At 26.9% G+C, this 16732-nt stretch overlaps 1 pseudogene across 1 annotated transcript in view; it reads left to right on the forward strand.

Moving 5' to 3' along the window:
* Positions 1-16732, forward strand: part of LOC145192505 (uncharacterized) — an 85919-nt pseudogene that overhangs the window by 6621 nt on the left and 62566 nt on the right. Inside the window, exons 5-12 of the transcript XR_016449064.1 lie at positions 874-1131; positions 2385-2642; positions 3056-3409; positions 5148-5308; positions 5906-6206; positions 6498-6551; positions 13772-14053; positions 14267-14338. The product of XR_016449064.1 is annotated as an uncharacterized LOC145192505 (transcript). The remainder of the gene's footprint in view (positions 1-873; positions 1132-2384; positions 2643-3055; positions 3410-5147; positions 5309-5905; positions 6207-6497; positions 6552-13771; positions 14054-14266; positions 14339-16732) is intronic.

Here is a 16732-nt window from a genome sequence, read left to right on the forward strand (position 1 = left end):
GAGATTTTTGTTTAACCTTAAATTTTTTTCTTTTTCATATGTTAATGAGCAAGATGCTATCAATGGTTTCTTAAAAGTTTTTTTTTCTGTTTCTATAAGTGGCCCAATAATTTCAGAAAACTATGTGATCTCTGTTGACTTACATATGTAAAAGGTATACTTACACACACACACACACACACACACACACACACACACACACACACACACACACACACACACACACACACACACACACAGATATATATATATATATATATATATATATATATATATATATATATATATATATATATATATATATATATATGTAAGTATACCTTAAAAAACCATTATTTTCAATGAAGTATTAGAAAAAAGATAAATAAAAATACATTCTAGTGTAGTATCATCCCCAAAAGGCGTCAAAATAAGATTCTCAATTTTCTAGAACATTTCCATATATTTTAATTCAAATGGAATCTGTTAAAATGGAGAAATCAAGAGATATTGTCTTGATCACTTAAGTGGTACATACGACCAACCGTTGTTTACCTACAACTTAGGATTTGGAACTGAAAGTGCCAAGTGGTTTTATGGAAATTTTATCCAATTGGAATTCTAAAGTTAAACAATTTAAAGTATATTTATGTTTCAATTTTATGATCACATTGGATTTAAGATAACCTATATTTATCTCTGTGAGTTTTTCCAAGAAATGTTGATTTATATTATAACATCAATATTTCATTACTTTTTATAAATAGAGTCCTGAAATATTGTTATATATCTTAAACAATTGTATTTATGTTTTAAATGTATACAGATACAGTTAGTGTAGGTTTAATCTGTTTCATGCTACCTTCATTTTGATTGTGTTTTTCTTGTATTTAGAAAAGTTTTCAAAAGTGAAGAAGTTCTTGATCGAACATTTATCAACTGACTGGAAGAGATTTGCATACGAGACTCATTTAATTGACATTGTAACTATTGTTAAACAAATTGACCAAGATAACAAGGATGATAAATCTAGAATGGCATCTTTTCTTGAAAAGCTCTTTGAAATTGAGCCATTCCAATACAAAGACAAAATTAGAAATGCTCTAATTACATTAGGAAAGTTGGATATTTTATTTGGTGTGGCATTAGATGGTAAGATTATATTTTGATGTTTTTGTAGCAAAGTTTTTGTAAAATGTGGTGAATCATATTTTTGTGGTTTCATATCAAAGTTCTTTTTCAATTTTGTAACTGGTAATTAAACAATACAATAAATGCTGATTTTCAATTAATTCATTACTCATATAGTCTAAAGATGTATAATAGTATAAAGCACTGTTTTGAAATGAGAAAAAAAAGGTCTTTTTAATATTGAAATACTAAATATATCAATTTATTGTCTCAGTACACAATAAATAGAAACACGGATATTGAAAAAAATGTTACTGTAAATAAAACTAGGTACAAAAAAACAAAATCAGGATTTACTTGCTGTCCTGAAGATTTATTTATATGGCAGCATTGAGTGATTGTTTTGCAAATATAAACATAATGAAAAACATAATTTACACTATAAATGGTTATCTACTGTTTAAAATCAAGTTATTAGGGCATGGATGAAAAAAAGGGAACTTGGTTTTTTTCATCTTTATAGCAATTTTTTAAAATTTTCAAGTTACTGAAACTCAGATTTTCAGGACTTGTTTACCTAACTTAAATTTATGTTTGAAGACTGTTAATATGAGACAATTAAATTTAGCTACAACAGCTACAACATCATCTTTGCTTCAAAGCTAGTACTTTTTAGCTTCTTTCTCTCCTCATTATGCTCTATATCAACATTCTTCCAAAAATTTCTTTGTTGTTGCAACTTAGCAGGATCAATTACTTGCTGCAGGTAGCCTCTATTCAAGTCTTTCAAAACTACCTGTTGTTTCTGAACCCAAATGGAATTGATATTCTTTTTTATAGTTGTTTGTAGCGTGTTTTCTTTTCACTTTCATTAAAGAAAAGCTTTTAATTTCTTTTTTGATTTTAAGAAAATATTCGCGAGAGTTGTAAATTCATTTGATAATTAGGATTTTTAAAATCAGGCATTTACATTCTTTTCTTTTTGTGGATCCAGGCATCATCATTTTCAAGTGCAAACATCAAACAACTTTCGTAAAAAACAATTTCATATATAACTTGAGGTATTTTTCAACTTCATGTGCCTTTAAGTTAAGTCTCTGTATGCTAACTGCATTTTACTGCAAATCAACAGATGGAACATCTTTCAGTTCAACTGATGTTTGCACTTTTTTGAAATTGATTTTAGATTCATTTTTATCAATCTTGAGGCTCCAACAGCCTGCTTTAAAAATATGAATAATATAACTGTTAAGAAAGTTTGATTCTTTTCTTAGAAAATTATGAAACAGTTAAGCGCATCTTAATTGAGAGTGTATCTGCTGACTGGAAGAGATTTGCTCATTGCACTTATCTACATGACATTGATAGTGTTGTAGAACAAATTGACTGTGGTTACAGCAATGATCAATCAAAAATGGCTGCATTTATAGACAAGCTCTATGAACTTGATCCTTTAAATTACAAAAAGTTAATTGTAAATTCTCTCAATGTTGCTAGCAGATTTGATTTTTTGTTCAGAATAGCTTTGTTTGGTAAGAATTGGTTGTTTTTGTTTTTTTTCAGTATATTTGTAGAATTTTAAAACTATTTTGTAAAGGTGAGATTTCAACAAAATGCATTTTTTTAGTTTTTTTTGATAAATTTTGAAACAGTGTGAATAAATTGTCAACAGCTTATGAGATAACCTGGTTTTCACAAAAGTTACAAACTTCATAAGTAAAATAAGTAATTTATCATAAACATTTATTGTAAACATTAGGTAAATGTTTTTCTAAACAATATCATTATGACCAAATGGTTGTTACTGATTTCAATTCATTCAATTTTTTTGATTGATACTTTTATCTGCTGCTAATTTTGCAAATGAGAAAATTGATTTTAAATCTTATTTAACTTTTATATTTTTGATCCTGTAATTGATTAGTTTTTTTTTAAATATTTTTAGAAAGTAATGAAATTGTAATAAAGTTTTTGCTTGAGGATGCATCTTCTGACTGGAAGAAATTTGCTATTTATACCTGTTTATATGAGGTTAACAGTATTATAGAGAATATTGACCAAGAGAATAATAGCAATCAAATGAAAATGAAAGCATTACTTGAAAAGCTTTATGACATTAATTCATTGCAGTTTAAAGAGTTGATCAAAAGTACTCTGATTACAATGAAAAGATTTAGTGTTTTATCAGCATTTGAAGAAGAAGGTTGTCTTGGAAAAGAAAAAGAAGAAAAAGAAATACTAAAAGAAGAAAAAGAAATACTAAAAGAAGAAATAAGTAAAGAACCTGTTCTGATAAATGGTATCTTTTTAAGTAATTATTTTCACCTGTAGTGTATTTTCCAACCTGTTTTTTTACAATCTTTTATGTTGTTTTTACTTTTTTTTTTTTCAAAAGAATGAGAGCATTCAAAGCCATTAAAAGTTTTATGTTAAATAGTTTTCATACTTGTACAAATGATAATAACAATAAACTATAATACAATAAACTGACCTAATCTTAACAAAGCATTGAAGAACTCCTCTGGTGAATATCACTTTAGAAAAAAATAAAATATTTTTCTTAAAATTAAATTTAAATGTTGGTAGTTTAAATTGAGTCAGCAAAAAATATCAGTAATTTAAGTTTTAATAAGATTAATTTACAATTTAATGTTTTTCTATATTAAAATGAAAATGATTTTTACCAGCAGCCAAACAAGAAGGAAAAATACACTCTTATATACATATTAAGATATTTATATAAATAATAGCTGAAAAACATGAGTGAACTTTGCATATAAAAAAATAAAACTGTGAAGCAACCATTTACTCCTAGTTAGTTTAAATATAAAACAGCCAGACAAATGGTACAAATAGTAACTTTTATTTTAATTACAAATAGTAATTTTTGTAAGAGTTTCAGGTAATTACATTAAGTTACCTTAATCTGAATGCATCTCTTACAAGAATTACTATATCAAAGTATTGACAAATAGTGCTTTGTAGATAATATCATCTCTCAATACAGTATTATTTACCTCAAAGTTAATTGATTGTTCATGATGCATATTATTTCATGGAAAGTCCAAAGTTTGTACTTTTTTTTAGAAAAGAGTTATTATTTTATACTGCAGTCTGCATTAGAAAGATTTTAAAGATATACAAATTAAAAGATTATCCTATATTTCTCAGTTTAAACTTTAAATGAAGTATTCTGAGAATTATAATAATTATGCTTCTATATGAAAATTTAAACCAATAAAAAGCTAGAAAAGTATCCCAAAACATGCATCTATGATAAACACTGTTGTACATAGAGTATAAATGGAGACATTTATACTCTATGTACAACTCTTCTCAAATTATAAATTTTAAAAAACACTCACTTTTTACTCAAGTAAAAGTCCTGTCTTTTGTTTTCTTTCATTTAGAAAGAAACTGATGAAATTCAGGTAGAAAATAAAATTTACATGACATTCATTTACAAGAAACTATGAATTTTATATTTCTTATGTTACCAAGTATTGATGCTGTTACATTCAGTTTCATTCATCTTTATATGTGCCTCTTATTCTTAACTAGATTTTTCGAGGAGAAAGTGACCATGTAAATTTTTTTTGTTTTGATTTAGTTCTGATAGTCAGTCCTTCATTTTAACAAAATTTAAATAACTTACTTTATCTTTAAGGAATACATTCTGATGATTTCTCTTTTCGATTATAGTAAATACTGTAGTGAGTACTACAGTTTTGTTATAGTAACTAATTTGCAAACCAATTGATATGTTCTTTGTTTTATTTCAATCCTTATATCAAGATACTCACTGAATTTGAGCATGAAATGTCACTGACCATAATCTTTTGCTCACTATATTATTTGTTATAGTATCACAATTATTGTTGTAATCCTTGAGTATATACATATATATATATATATATATATATATATATATATATATATATATATATATATATATATATATATATATATATATATATATATATATATATAATATTTGTTCAATGTTCAACTATATACAGCATATATGTTATTTATAGATGAGCAGTTGATAGTTCAACATAATACTGAAAGTGGAAAAACAGTTGTTTTTATACCAATTGATCATAATTTGTCAGAACCTGCGCCATCACCATCTTCTAATACAGGACTACCAAGACATGCTACCCTTAATGACTACTCAGCTGTTGATGATGATGAGGTAATCTTTATATCCTTATAGTTGTATTTTTTATAATATTCTTTATATTACATATCATAATTTAAAACGTATGTTATACTTTATACTTTATACTTTAACGTATGTTATACTTTATACTTATTGTTACTTTTTTATGAAGAATATGTAATAAGAGGAGTTTTATGTTACTTTTATAAGCTAATTAAATTGTTACTTTTTTTAATAAGAATGGGTAATAAGGGGAGTTTTATGGTTTATAAATGTGCAGTTTTAGCAAAACTTAAAAAACTCATTTTTATTTTTAGTTGTGTATTTAGAAAAAAATTGGCTGTCTACAATAATCATTAAAGACCTCCTCACCCTCACCTTTACCTCTAATTTTTTATACAAAACTAAAATGAGTACATACAATTAAAAATTTTAAATGTCTTTTTTTTCAAAACCATTTTTTCCTCCTGTTCTGGTATCTGGTAAAGTGGGAAGTATAAATTGTATTCACTTTGAGAATTTCTTATCATACTTTTTATACAATATTAATTATAATTTTCATTTCAATACTAAAAAATCCCACAACTGGTTTTGGAAAAGAACACATTTTTGAAGTTGTTTCTTGTTTAGGAAAAAGTTGTGTTAAAAGATCAAGCAAAAATGGGTAATATTCTTGAGAATTCAGAATTACTATTACAATTAAAAACAAAGATTGGCAAAGACTGGATGAACATGGGACACTTTTTATCAGTCAGTGAAAATGAGCTTGATGTCATAGACACTGAAAATAATGATGATTTAGAAGAAAAGGCTTACAGAATGTTATGCGCATGGAGTAACCAACAAAAGTTTCCTTCATTAGAGGCTTTAGCAAGTGCAATATGCAAGATCAATAGATTAGATTTGATAAAAGTGATGGAAAAGTTCTCAAGTACAAAGTTAATTTTTTTTTTTTAATGTGTTTGAAATAAAGTAATTTGTAGTAATACTTTTTTTTTGAAAGTTTATTTGTTTTTGTTTTTTTTATTTCTACCTTTGAAAATTCCTTGAAGTTAATAAAATAAATTTTTTCCTCTGAAGTTTATAAACATAGTAAAAAGATTCTTAAAACATTGTTTCTCTTGTTTTTTGCTTTTTATAGTAGAAGTTGAAATTATTTTTTACACAAACAAAATTTTAAATGTTTTAGTGTTTTGCTCATTCTTGATAATATACTTATTAGATAAATCATTTGAGGCAGAAAACCCCCTGAAGCCATCCATTGAAGAAAAAGAAAGTAAGTTGTTGTTAGCTGTGAAGAAATTGTTTGGCAATATGCAACATTAGGGTGGTTCATTTTGAACTTTTTTCTGAAATTTTAATTGGGGTTTTTACCAGTAATAAAATTTGATCTAAAAACCCTAAATACAAAAAATTTTGAATTAAGGACAATTTTTAGATCCCCCATAAAACATCGGAAATTAGAATAACGGATTGCGCAAGTGTTGCACAACTTTTTTATTCACTTATTGTTATAGTTACTTAGTGGGGTTTACACAATTTAATTATCAACCATTAGAAAACAATTATACAAAATTTTATTAATTTACGACTATTTGTACATATCCCACAAAAGATTTATTGAAATACTAATAAATATACAATTAATAACTTCACTGATATTTTGTTTGTTTGTTTGTTGAAAATTAATTTCAATTGATTTCTTTGAGAAATATGCACCTTTAAAGCTGTTTCGATGCTTTTCCACAACTTGAGCAAGTTGTTCTCTCTCTACTGGATCAAAACATTTGTCTTTGATGTCTCCTATAAACTTGATACCTCGCTCTGCAATATCGTTGACACAAGAAAGATTGCATACAAATTTTTTTGCAGCTTTAAAGTCCTCGAATTTGTTCCAATGTTCTGATGGAATGTTTAGCCATTCTTGGGGTCTGTTTAATTTTAACAAATGAAAAAGCAACCATGATTTTTCGCCAATAAAAGATGATAAAAAAGATTTTTCTTCGTTGCGCTAAATAATAATCAGTCTTCAGTTTATATGGAGTAAATACTTTAGGTCTTGGTAAGTTTATTAGTTTCTGACCCATCATAGTCTTTTCTGCATAACTCACAGAGTCGTCGAACAAAGAAAAGACTACTAGCTCCTCAGATAAGTATCCAAGGTGTCTTTCAAAAGACTTGATGGTTTCCTCTGTACTTTCAAGGTTGATTGATTTAAATTTCCTCATTAAATAAAAGAAATTCAGGTCATTAGCTGGGGCAGAAGTAATAGCAGATTGAAGAAAGTACTTTGTGTAAAAAAGACAAATGTACTCAGCCATCCTCTCAACCTTTCTTGCTTCTTCATCATTAAGTTCAAAAGTACGAGATAGTAGGAATATTTTTTATAATAAATGGCTTTTGATATCCACCTTGCATAATGATCAGAACCAGCATATCGAATGCGGAAACCTCTTTTAATATGTCCACCAAAAAAAAATAGATTAAGCTCCACTAGTTCGCGATAGTCCTCACAAGGAAATGTTTTTCTCTCCAAGCAATCCATTGCCCATTTCTTTACTTCAAGTGCTTGTTGAAATAAAAAACTATTTTGATCATGAGGCCAGTCCCACACTCTAAGTTCTTTTATATTCTTGTTAAGGTTATGAAATTCTTCTTTGAACCTTTCAAACAACTGAACTCTTGGTGATTTGTTTGGACCACAAATAGCATTGGATGTTGCTTTTATAAAGAGCTCTGGAATTTAATGTCTACTTTCAAGTCGGAGTAGAGAACGACCAATTTGCTTCTCAATTAGAATTGCAGCTCCATTATATGCTCCACTGTTTGCAGGTGTTGTATCATAGACAAGTGCAACAACAGATGCTTTTAATTGCCATTTATCAACTAGGTTCATCACTGAACAACATTGCGTTTGACCAGTCCCGTCAGCAATTTTAGGAGTACCTAGCAATTTAGGAGGTGGCCCTGCATACACAGCAAGTCGCTCTTCCTTTTTTGAAAGTTTTTCCATCCCAATGAATTTCCAAATATTCAGGTGGAATCCAAATTTTTTCAATTAAATTAGTTTCTTCAATTCTGTTAGCTGATCTTGCTCTGTGAACTGATGATTTAGAAATTGTTACATCATTTAAAGTTGCTCCACCTAATGCTAAAGTCTTTCCCAAAATAAGTAGCTGTTGTCTTTCACTAATACCGGATCCATCAGCAACTGTATACGTTTCTTTTAATAGTTCTCTTTTTGAAATTTTTGAACTATTGTTGTCTCAAGAGAATTAAGACTTAATCACCTCCTTAAATGCAATTATTGTAATTAACTAAATTATGTTACTCAATATCTGTGGTGTTTTAAAACAAATCTCTTGTGGGATAAGTACAATAAGTTGTAAATTAATAAGTTTTTGTAGAATTATTCCTTAGTGATTGTCAAATAAATTGTGTGAACCCCATTTAGAAAAAACAACAGTTTGTTAGTAAAAACTTTGCGCAACACTTGCGCAATCCATTACTTGAACTTCCAATATCTTGTGGGAGATGTAAAATTCGTTCTAAATTCGAAATTTTTGGCATTTAGCATTTTTAGATAAAATGTCATCACTGGTAAAAAACCCGGTTAAAATTTCAAAAAAAAGTTTAAAATGGACCACCCTAATGCAACATCTTATTGTTTGAATATTGTTTAAATATTTTTAAACAGCAGATCACATCAACAAAATATTATGTTTTTTGGAGAGATTTCAACTCATACAAGGATTATTCCTATTCAATCATTTTTATTAAATATTTTTTTTGATTGCTGATTCCCATCCAAACTAAACAAAATCAATTAAGGAAACTCAGGGTAATTTTAACATGTGTAAACAATTCTAATTAGAGTTAAACAGTTTCAACTGATTTGTGGTTCCCTATTGTAAAATGACATGTATTTCCTATTCATCACTATTATAATACCCAAGTTCAGGGAAATTTATTGTATTCTTTATTCATTTTTTTGATCTTCTCAAGTGTCGATGCTACCCTGTTGATGGGGGTAATATTGACTTGTAATATTATTGTAGTTGTAAGGTTGCATCTGTAACCAGTCAAAATTAAGTGTTGATGTCAAATCTGAATGCACAGCAATAATGTCAAATAATGTTGCAGAGATTGGCATACTCTGTATAAAATATCAATAGCACAGAATAAATTTCCTTACATACAGCTATGCCAACCAATAATCTAAGCATAGGAACTGTTTAAACGTCAAAATACATCAGTCGTATCTTGTAAGTTGTTTGTTTGTTTTTTGTGAGATAAATTTATCTATAAAATAAAGCATAATTGGGTATTATTATTATTATTATTATTATTGTTATTATTATTATTATTATTATTATTATTATTATTATTATTATTATTATTATTATTATTATTATTATTATTATAATATTATTATTATTATTATTATTGTTATTATTATTATTATTATTATTATTATTATTATTATTATTATTATTATTATTATTATTATTATTATTATTATATTATTATTATTATTGTTATTATTATTATTATTATTATTATTATTATTATTATTATTATTATTATTATTATATTATTATTATTATTATTATTATTATTATTATTATTATTATTATTATTATTATTATTATTATTATTATTATTATTATTATTATTATTATTTTTGTTATTATTATTATTATTATTTTTGTTATTATTATTATTATTATTATTATTATTATTATTATTATTATTATTATTATTATTATTATTATTATCAAATCCAGCTCTTACTCGTTGCTGAGCTAACATTAATTTTGTGTTCTTTTTTGGTGTAATTTTACGTTAATTTAAAATCTAATCATTTCAAGTAATCTCCATTCCTTTGAAAGACAAAGCAGGTAATTTATTAAGTTATGAAGTTTTTTCTTAGTATGAAAATTCTTGCCTTTCTCTCATCATTTACAGAATTGAGGAAATCATAAATATATAAATTGTTCTATTATGTTAGTCTCAAACTTAAACATTTAGTTGCATTTCTTTTAATGTTTTAATTAGCAAAATTTTAAATATTGCATAAGTTTAAGTTTTCAAGCTTAATAAAGTTGATTTTAAGTTAAAATGATTTTTATTTAGGACTTTGTTTAGAAAATGATTTTAAATCATTTCAGTTCCTTGTTCATCTTCCATATTTATGTGCAGAGGTTTTTGTTTCCAGTTCTTCTCTTATTTGATTTCTTTTCTTTATAAATTTTTTTTGATAAAAACAGAAGCTTATGAAATCTAGGTAAGTGTATTCAATGTCATTGAGTAGCATTTAGATTAATGTTAAAATAATTACAATAAATTCTGATATTTAATTTGATTTCTTGATTTTTTTAAGCTTTATTACTCTTCATTCACATATCATTTTGTCTTTAAAAGTAACTTATTCAACAAATACCTTTGAATTAGTCCACATTATTTTTAACACAAAATCTAAAGTTTGTTAACTCTTCAATTTGTTTACTAAATTTACATTGTAAACAAATATCAGCAAACTTATACATGATATACAGTTCAAATGTGATTGAATTAATTTCAGCGCATTACTTTATCTTGTCTACACCTTTATCTAGTTCAAGATTATTTTCAATAGAATCAACAATTAATTATTATTCTTTTAAATCATTCATTTCATTTATAGTGGTAACAGTAAAAACTCATTTGATTCCATATCAGTTGTTAGTAATAACTTGCTGTCAAATTTTGAAGTTAATCTTAAAATTGTTCGGGGTTTTTCTTTTTAAGTTTATCTTAAAGTTTTCCTACTTTCTTGATATGTGTTTAGTGCCTTTTGAGACTCCAAACTCTTCAGCTGACTTCCTTATTTTCTGTAACTTCAGGAATAATGTTAAAAAATGCAAGCAATCTTTTTTGCTCTCTGCATTTGGTCTTTATTCCACTCAAAGAAGTCTAAATCCTCTTCTTTAGTCTGTAGAATATTGTTGTTGGAAATTTGTTGAATGATGCTGGCAAGTATTGAAACTTAAATGGAGAAAACTTTTGTTTAAGGTTCTATTTAATTATTCTCACTCTTTGTCAATAGCCAGCCTGCTTTCATCAACATCCACTTTGCATTTTTTTCTGACAAAGAAGACAAATTATTTACTTGCTACAATTTCTATAATTCGGATTCAACCTTTCCCATGTATATCTCTGGCATATAAATCTTTAAAGTGACTTTATGCTACTTTATAGGGGTCTTTATGTGGCCCCTATAAGTTAGCATAAAGTTACTTTACTACACTAGTAGATTTATGCAACTCACTTCAGAGGTATTGAAATTTACTTGCGTGCTAGACTACTTGATTTGCATCCGCATCATATATGATGTTATCATGTTTTTTTAAAACACAGCCATGTAGTTCTATCTACGGATGCAAGAAAGTGCTAGAAAAAAGCAGATTTTCTGATTAGGCAACAGACATCGTATGACAATGTCTTCCTAATCAGGCTTGTGATTAGCTTCTGCTGAGAAAATGCATAAAAGTAGTTATGTGGCTTACCACAAGATGCATAAAGCCCTGTAGCATGTTTTAAAATAAGAAATTTCCAATTTATTTTGTTTTATGCAGTATAAACAGTTTGTTCAACTACATTATTTTTCATCATCCATCAAAACAAGTTTAATATGATTTGGTTATCAAACTTCTTTGAATGGATTTGTTTTAAATGTTTCACAAAATTTCCAATTGGCACATACTACATATATTTTTTAATTGCATAATTTTCAAATCCAAATTCTATTAAGTTCAGTAAACTCACATCATACATTCACTAAATACTTGATATACTAATTACAAGTAAGTTTCTTTTATTGGCCCGTATGGTCATATACCGTATGGTCTTTCTTAAAATTTATCAACTTAAAAACAGCATACTTAGTGGGACAGGGCAATTATTGATTTTAGGAAAATTAATATTTTGAATACATATGGTTATCAGGTTATGATTGAAATATAATATACTCTTTTTGTTTAGAAAAGAAAAAAAAAAAAAAAAATAGAAAATGGTCTTATCTATTTATATTTTAAAATATTTTTAACAAAAAAATGCGTGTTTTATAGATGTAGAGACACAAAAATGTTTTAAAGCATTTTGTTTTTTTAAATTCGGAAACCAAGCTGAAATTTTAGATTGAGGAATATATCTTTAGTAATTCTGAATGTGTTTTTTATACTTTTTTCGAAAAATACTTTTTTTAAATATACTTGCCTTAGAACATACTTGTGTTAGAAAATTAGAATTTCTTAAAAATGTAAAAAAGTAGAATATAATTAGTGTAACAATGTAAAAAGTACTATAGTAAGGTTATAGTTTATTGTATTGTTTTTGATATAGCATACTATAATTAGCAAATAAAAATAGTTATTGCATTATCTTTTGTAATTTTTTTTATATATGAATTATTTCATTTAAAATTTCAACATTGTATGTGTTTTTTTAACTTCTGCCAACTTGAATGTCAAATTAAATTCTTCTGATGATATTTTTACTACAACTAGCTGCAAAAAAATATCAGTTGAATATAGTCAGTTAAAAATTGGTTATATAGTTACACAAATTTATTTTTTTTTTGTGGTGTTGCCATCAGAAAAGCAAATGAACTTTGCAATTTATAAGTTAATGTTTTGTCAAAGTTTCATGCCAATCATGATAAAAAAACAAAGACAATTTAATACATCATTAAAATTAACATATTGATTTCACACTTTCAATAGGGTTGAAACTATTAACCATTGGATATATGGTAGGTTGTATGCTAATCAAGTTGTATCATTTTACAACTGCTAAATCACCAACCTTTGGTTCTTTATTAGGTGCTGACTATTTGTGAATGTACTGCTGTCATTTAGGTTTTCACATATCATTAAAAGGAGTTTTTGAAGAGGATTGGTATTTATCAGGTTACTTTGACCTGTTGTAACTAATTGCTTAGAATGATCTATTTATCTCATATGAGGATTTGAGGCTGAAATAACAAATCCTGATGTTTTTTATTGATTAGTTTAATTCCTCTTTTTCTGAAAATAAACAAAAAGCCTGCACAATCTCACATATGCAAATTCTCAAAACAATTTAGAAGTGCTGAATTTGAAAACCACCATCATACCTTGTATAAGCATTTTATTACATTTAATGCTTCAGGGTTTTTAGCAATTAGGAAACACTTTTATATTTTGCTGAACAAATTTTCAAGCTTGAAGTAATTTGATAGCTATAAAGTATCTCAAATCAGCTGAGCTATTAATATACCTTAGGTTTTTTTTAATGTTGTCTCTTGAAAGTTCATTTGGACTTTAACTTTCAAGTATTGTATTATAATTTTACATTAAGCTGTTTTAGTTATATGTATCTTTGAAAGGTTTAAATTTTTTAAAAACAAAACATTTCTCATTTGTAATTTTTTTGTCATATTTTATGTTTTTTTTTTAAATCTTTTTAATATTACAGGAATAAAACAAAGTGATGAATTGACACCAATAATATGTGATAAAATAAGTCATAAAATCACAACAGGTTGGCAAAGACTTGGAAGATTTCTTGGTTTGGATGAAAATGCACTAGCCCACATTGATAATGATAAACCAAATACTCATGAGAAAGCGGCACAAGTTCTAAATAAATGGAAGCAAAAAAAAGGATATGCAACATGGAAACAGTTAAAACCTGTCCTAGAAAACTTGGAGCGTAAAGATATAATTCTGGAAATCAAACAGGATCATCCTTCTTTGTGTATGTAATCTATATAATCTATGTAATCCATGTAATGCATGTATGAATGTATGTATGTATGTATGTATGTATGTATGTATGTATGTATGTATGTATGTATGTATGTATGTATGTATGTATGTATGTATGTATGTATGTATATATGTATGTGTGTGTGTGTGTATGTATGTATGTATATGTATGTATCATCATTTTAGTTTATTATTCTTTAAGGTTTGAACAACCCTTCTGCTATGTCAGCAGCTGTATTCCAGAACAAAGATATTGCTCCGGATTCCCCACAAGGTAATTTTCTTTTGCTTAAATGATTTTTTTTTTTTACTTATTTTGATTGTAATGAAACCATACATAGCCTAATTAAAATGTAATTCTATTACTCTATTCTTGATTATTGTGGTAAAATAAGATACTTAGTAGTTTTAGTATTTTAGTATGAATGGATTATTAGATATTCATTATTTTTTAAAACTAAGAAAAAGATTTCTTCTATAATATATTTGTCTAATCATTTGAATATCTTTCCATCTGATTTTTCTAAATGGAGAACTTACTAACTTTGCACCATTTTACAAGGTCAAGGTGTATTTTCTTGATTGACTTTTATCTTGTTGCAAATTTAATCAATATTTTTGTTCACAAGTACTTTATATAGACCATTCTTTTCAGAAAAGTCTAAAAATATTTAGTGTTAAGTATTCATGTTATTTTGTAAAATATATTGCATTTTGTACTTTAAAGAGATGTTAGTTTAATGTCACATTTGTGATAGAATTTTGAGCCAACAACAAATATTACAAATTTTTTCTTGTTGAGTTAGATTTTTAATAACATGCTATACAATTGCAAAATTTGAGCAGCAGGTTTTTTTAAAAATTCTAAAAAGAGTTTCTTGGTATAAGTCTGAAAAAAGACAAATTTTAAAAATTTCAAAGTCATGTAAAAGAATCATTTAAATTAAATCATAATTTGAACTGACCAAGCAGAGATTGAAAAGATTGTTTTTATTTGATATATTTAATTAGCTGCATTTAATCAAGAAATGCATTTTTAATACTCCTGTAATATTATGCCTCTAACTTTTCTGTCCATGCCAGTATATCACAAAACTGACTGAAACAGTTCTTTCATCCCTTATCAGGTATATCTATTTCTTCTTATGTCAGATGAATCTTTTTCATTTCTTGTCAGGTATCCTACTCATAGTTTAAGTCAGGCTATCCAAGCACAAATTGCCAATAAGTCATAAATATGAATTTACAAAAAATAAAATGTATAGAATTTTTACTTGATTTTGAAAATTACTGATTAAACTGATTAAAGAATTTCAACTGATAAAAATATATCATTTGCTCTTCTACTGAGTAAAACTTAATTTAAGTATATGATGCAGCATAATCAAAAGTTATAGATATATGATGAAATGTCTTAACAAAAACACTAAATGTTTTTGCAAGAAAAATATTAATGCTAGTTTGCTTAGGTCCCTTTTATCATGATAGTAAATTTAGTTGTAAAATCGCTGGCACTTATTATGGTAGTAGTTCTACTGTACTTAGAACTTGTGTGTGATGAGCAAAGTTGTAGTTTTCACTGATGTGAAAATGTATGAGTAGTTAAATATACAAAGTCTTTTGTAACAAACACACAATCATTCTTTCACAATTTTGTTAATACTTTCTTTTCCTTATGGTAAACGGATTGAACATATTTTTACTGTACAAGTTTATGAGTTACTGACCAACTTCACCATGGTCTCTTAACAGATGGTTATAGAGAATTTCTCCAAATAGCTGTAGGTCTGGTTGGTTTGGGCATGTTGATAATGCTTCAAAATCCAGGTGCCTTCAACAGAGCATGTTGAATGGCCAAGGCCATCTACTCAATTAAATGAGAACTGCTTTTTGATGACAGCGAATCTGTTATATACTACAGAGAATCCAGCGATTCAATAGGTTTATGGTTAGTATCTACCTTCAGTCATGGTTCACATCAAGAGTAGTTGTTGATGCACCATATAATGACATTTAACTCATCCAAAGTCTCAATACCTACAATAGTATTGGCTTGTAGACTATCGGTCTGAAGATGATGTTGCGTCAATCATGGTCTTGAGCTCAGAACAGGTGACCCTCTTTTTGTTTTGTATTGCATCTCTCTTGTCAGGAGTAAGCACATTTTGTATCAGCAATTAGAGATGATTGAAAAATGTATCTACTTAAGACTTTGCTCCATGCAGTGCAGGAGTTATCTACCTCCAGAAGTTTTTTCAAGCCCACCACCATTGGCAAAAGTTTTTTAGAAATTCCAGTTAAAGAGTGAGCTGAAAACCAATCTTACAAGATTGCATCTGAGTTATTTAGTAATTTGGCCTGTGTTAATTACTGTGTCAAATGTTTTGTTGTTCTTATAGAGTAATCCCATAATAACAAAGGATGAAGAAAATAAAGTGTACCTTTTTTAAGTTTTTGAAAAACATTGGTGTGAATTTGCAAAGTTAAATCTTAGCAATCTTCTAAGCATTTAGAATTGAAACATTTTGCAGTTCTAAATAAAAACGTCTGATGGGATGATATGTTATTATCAAGACATTGACAATTTTCCATTTTGTAATACTAAACAAAGTATTATCAAAAGTATTATCCATTTGTAGATTTGTACTTTTGTTTCTGTCATTGTGTC

Source organism: Hydra viridissima, unplaced genomic scaffold (genome assembly GCF_058129835.1).
Source record: "Hydra viridissima isolate aposymbiotic clone 2 unplaced genomic scaffold, HvirCarnegie_v1 scaffold_1, whole genome shotgun sequence".
In the NCBI taxonomy this organism is placed as follows: domain Eukaryota; kingdom Metazoa; phylum Cnidaria; class Hydrozoa; order Anthoathecata; family Hydridae; genus Hydra; species Hydra viridissima.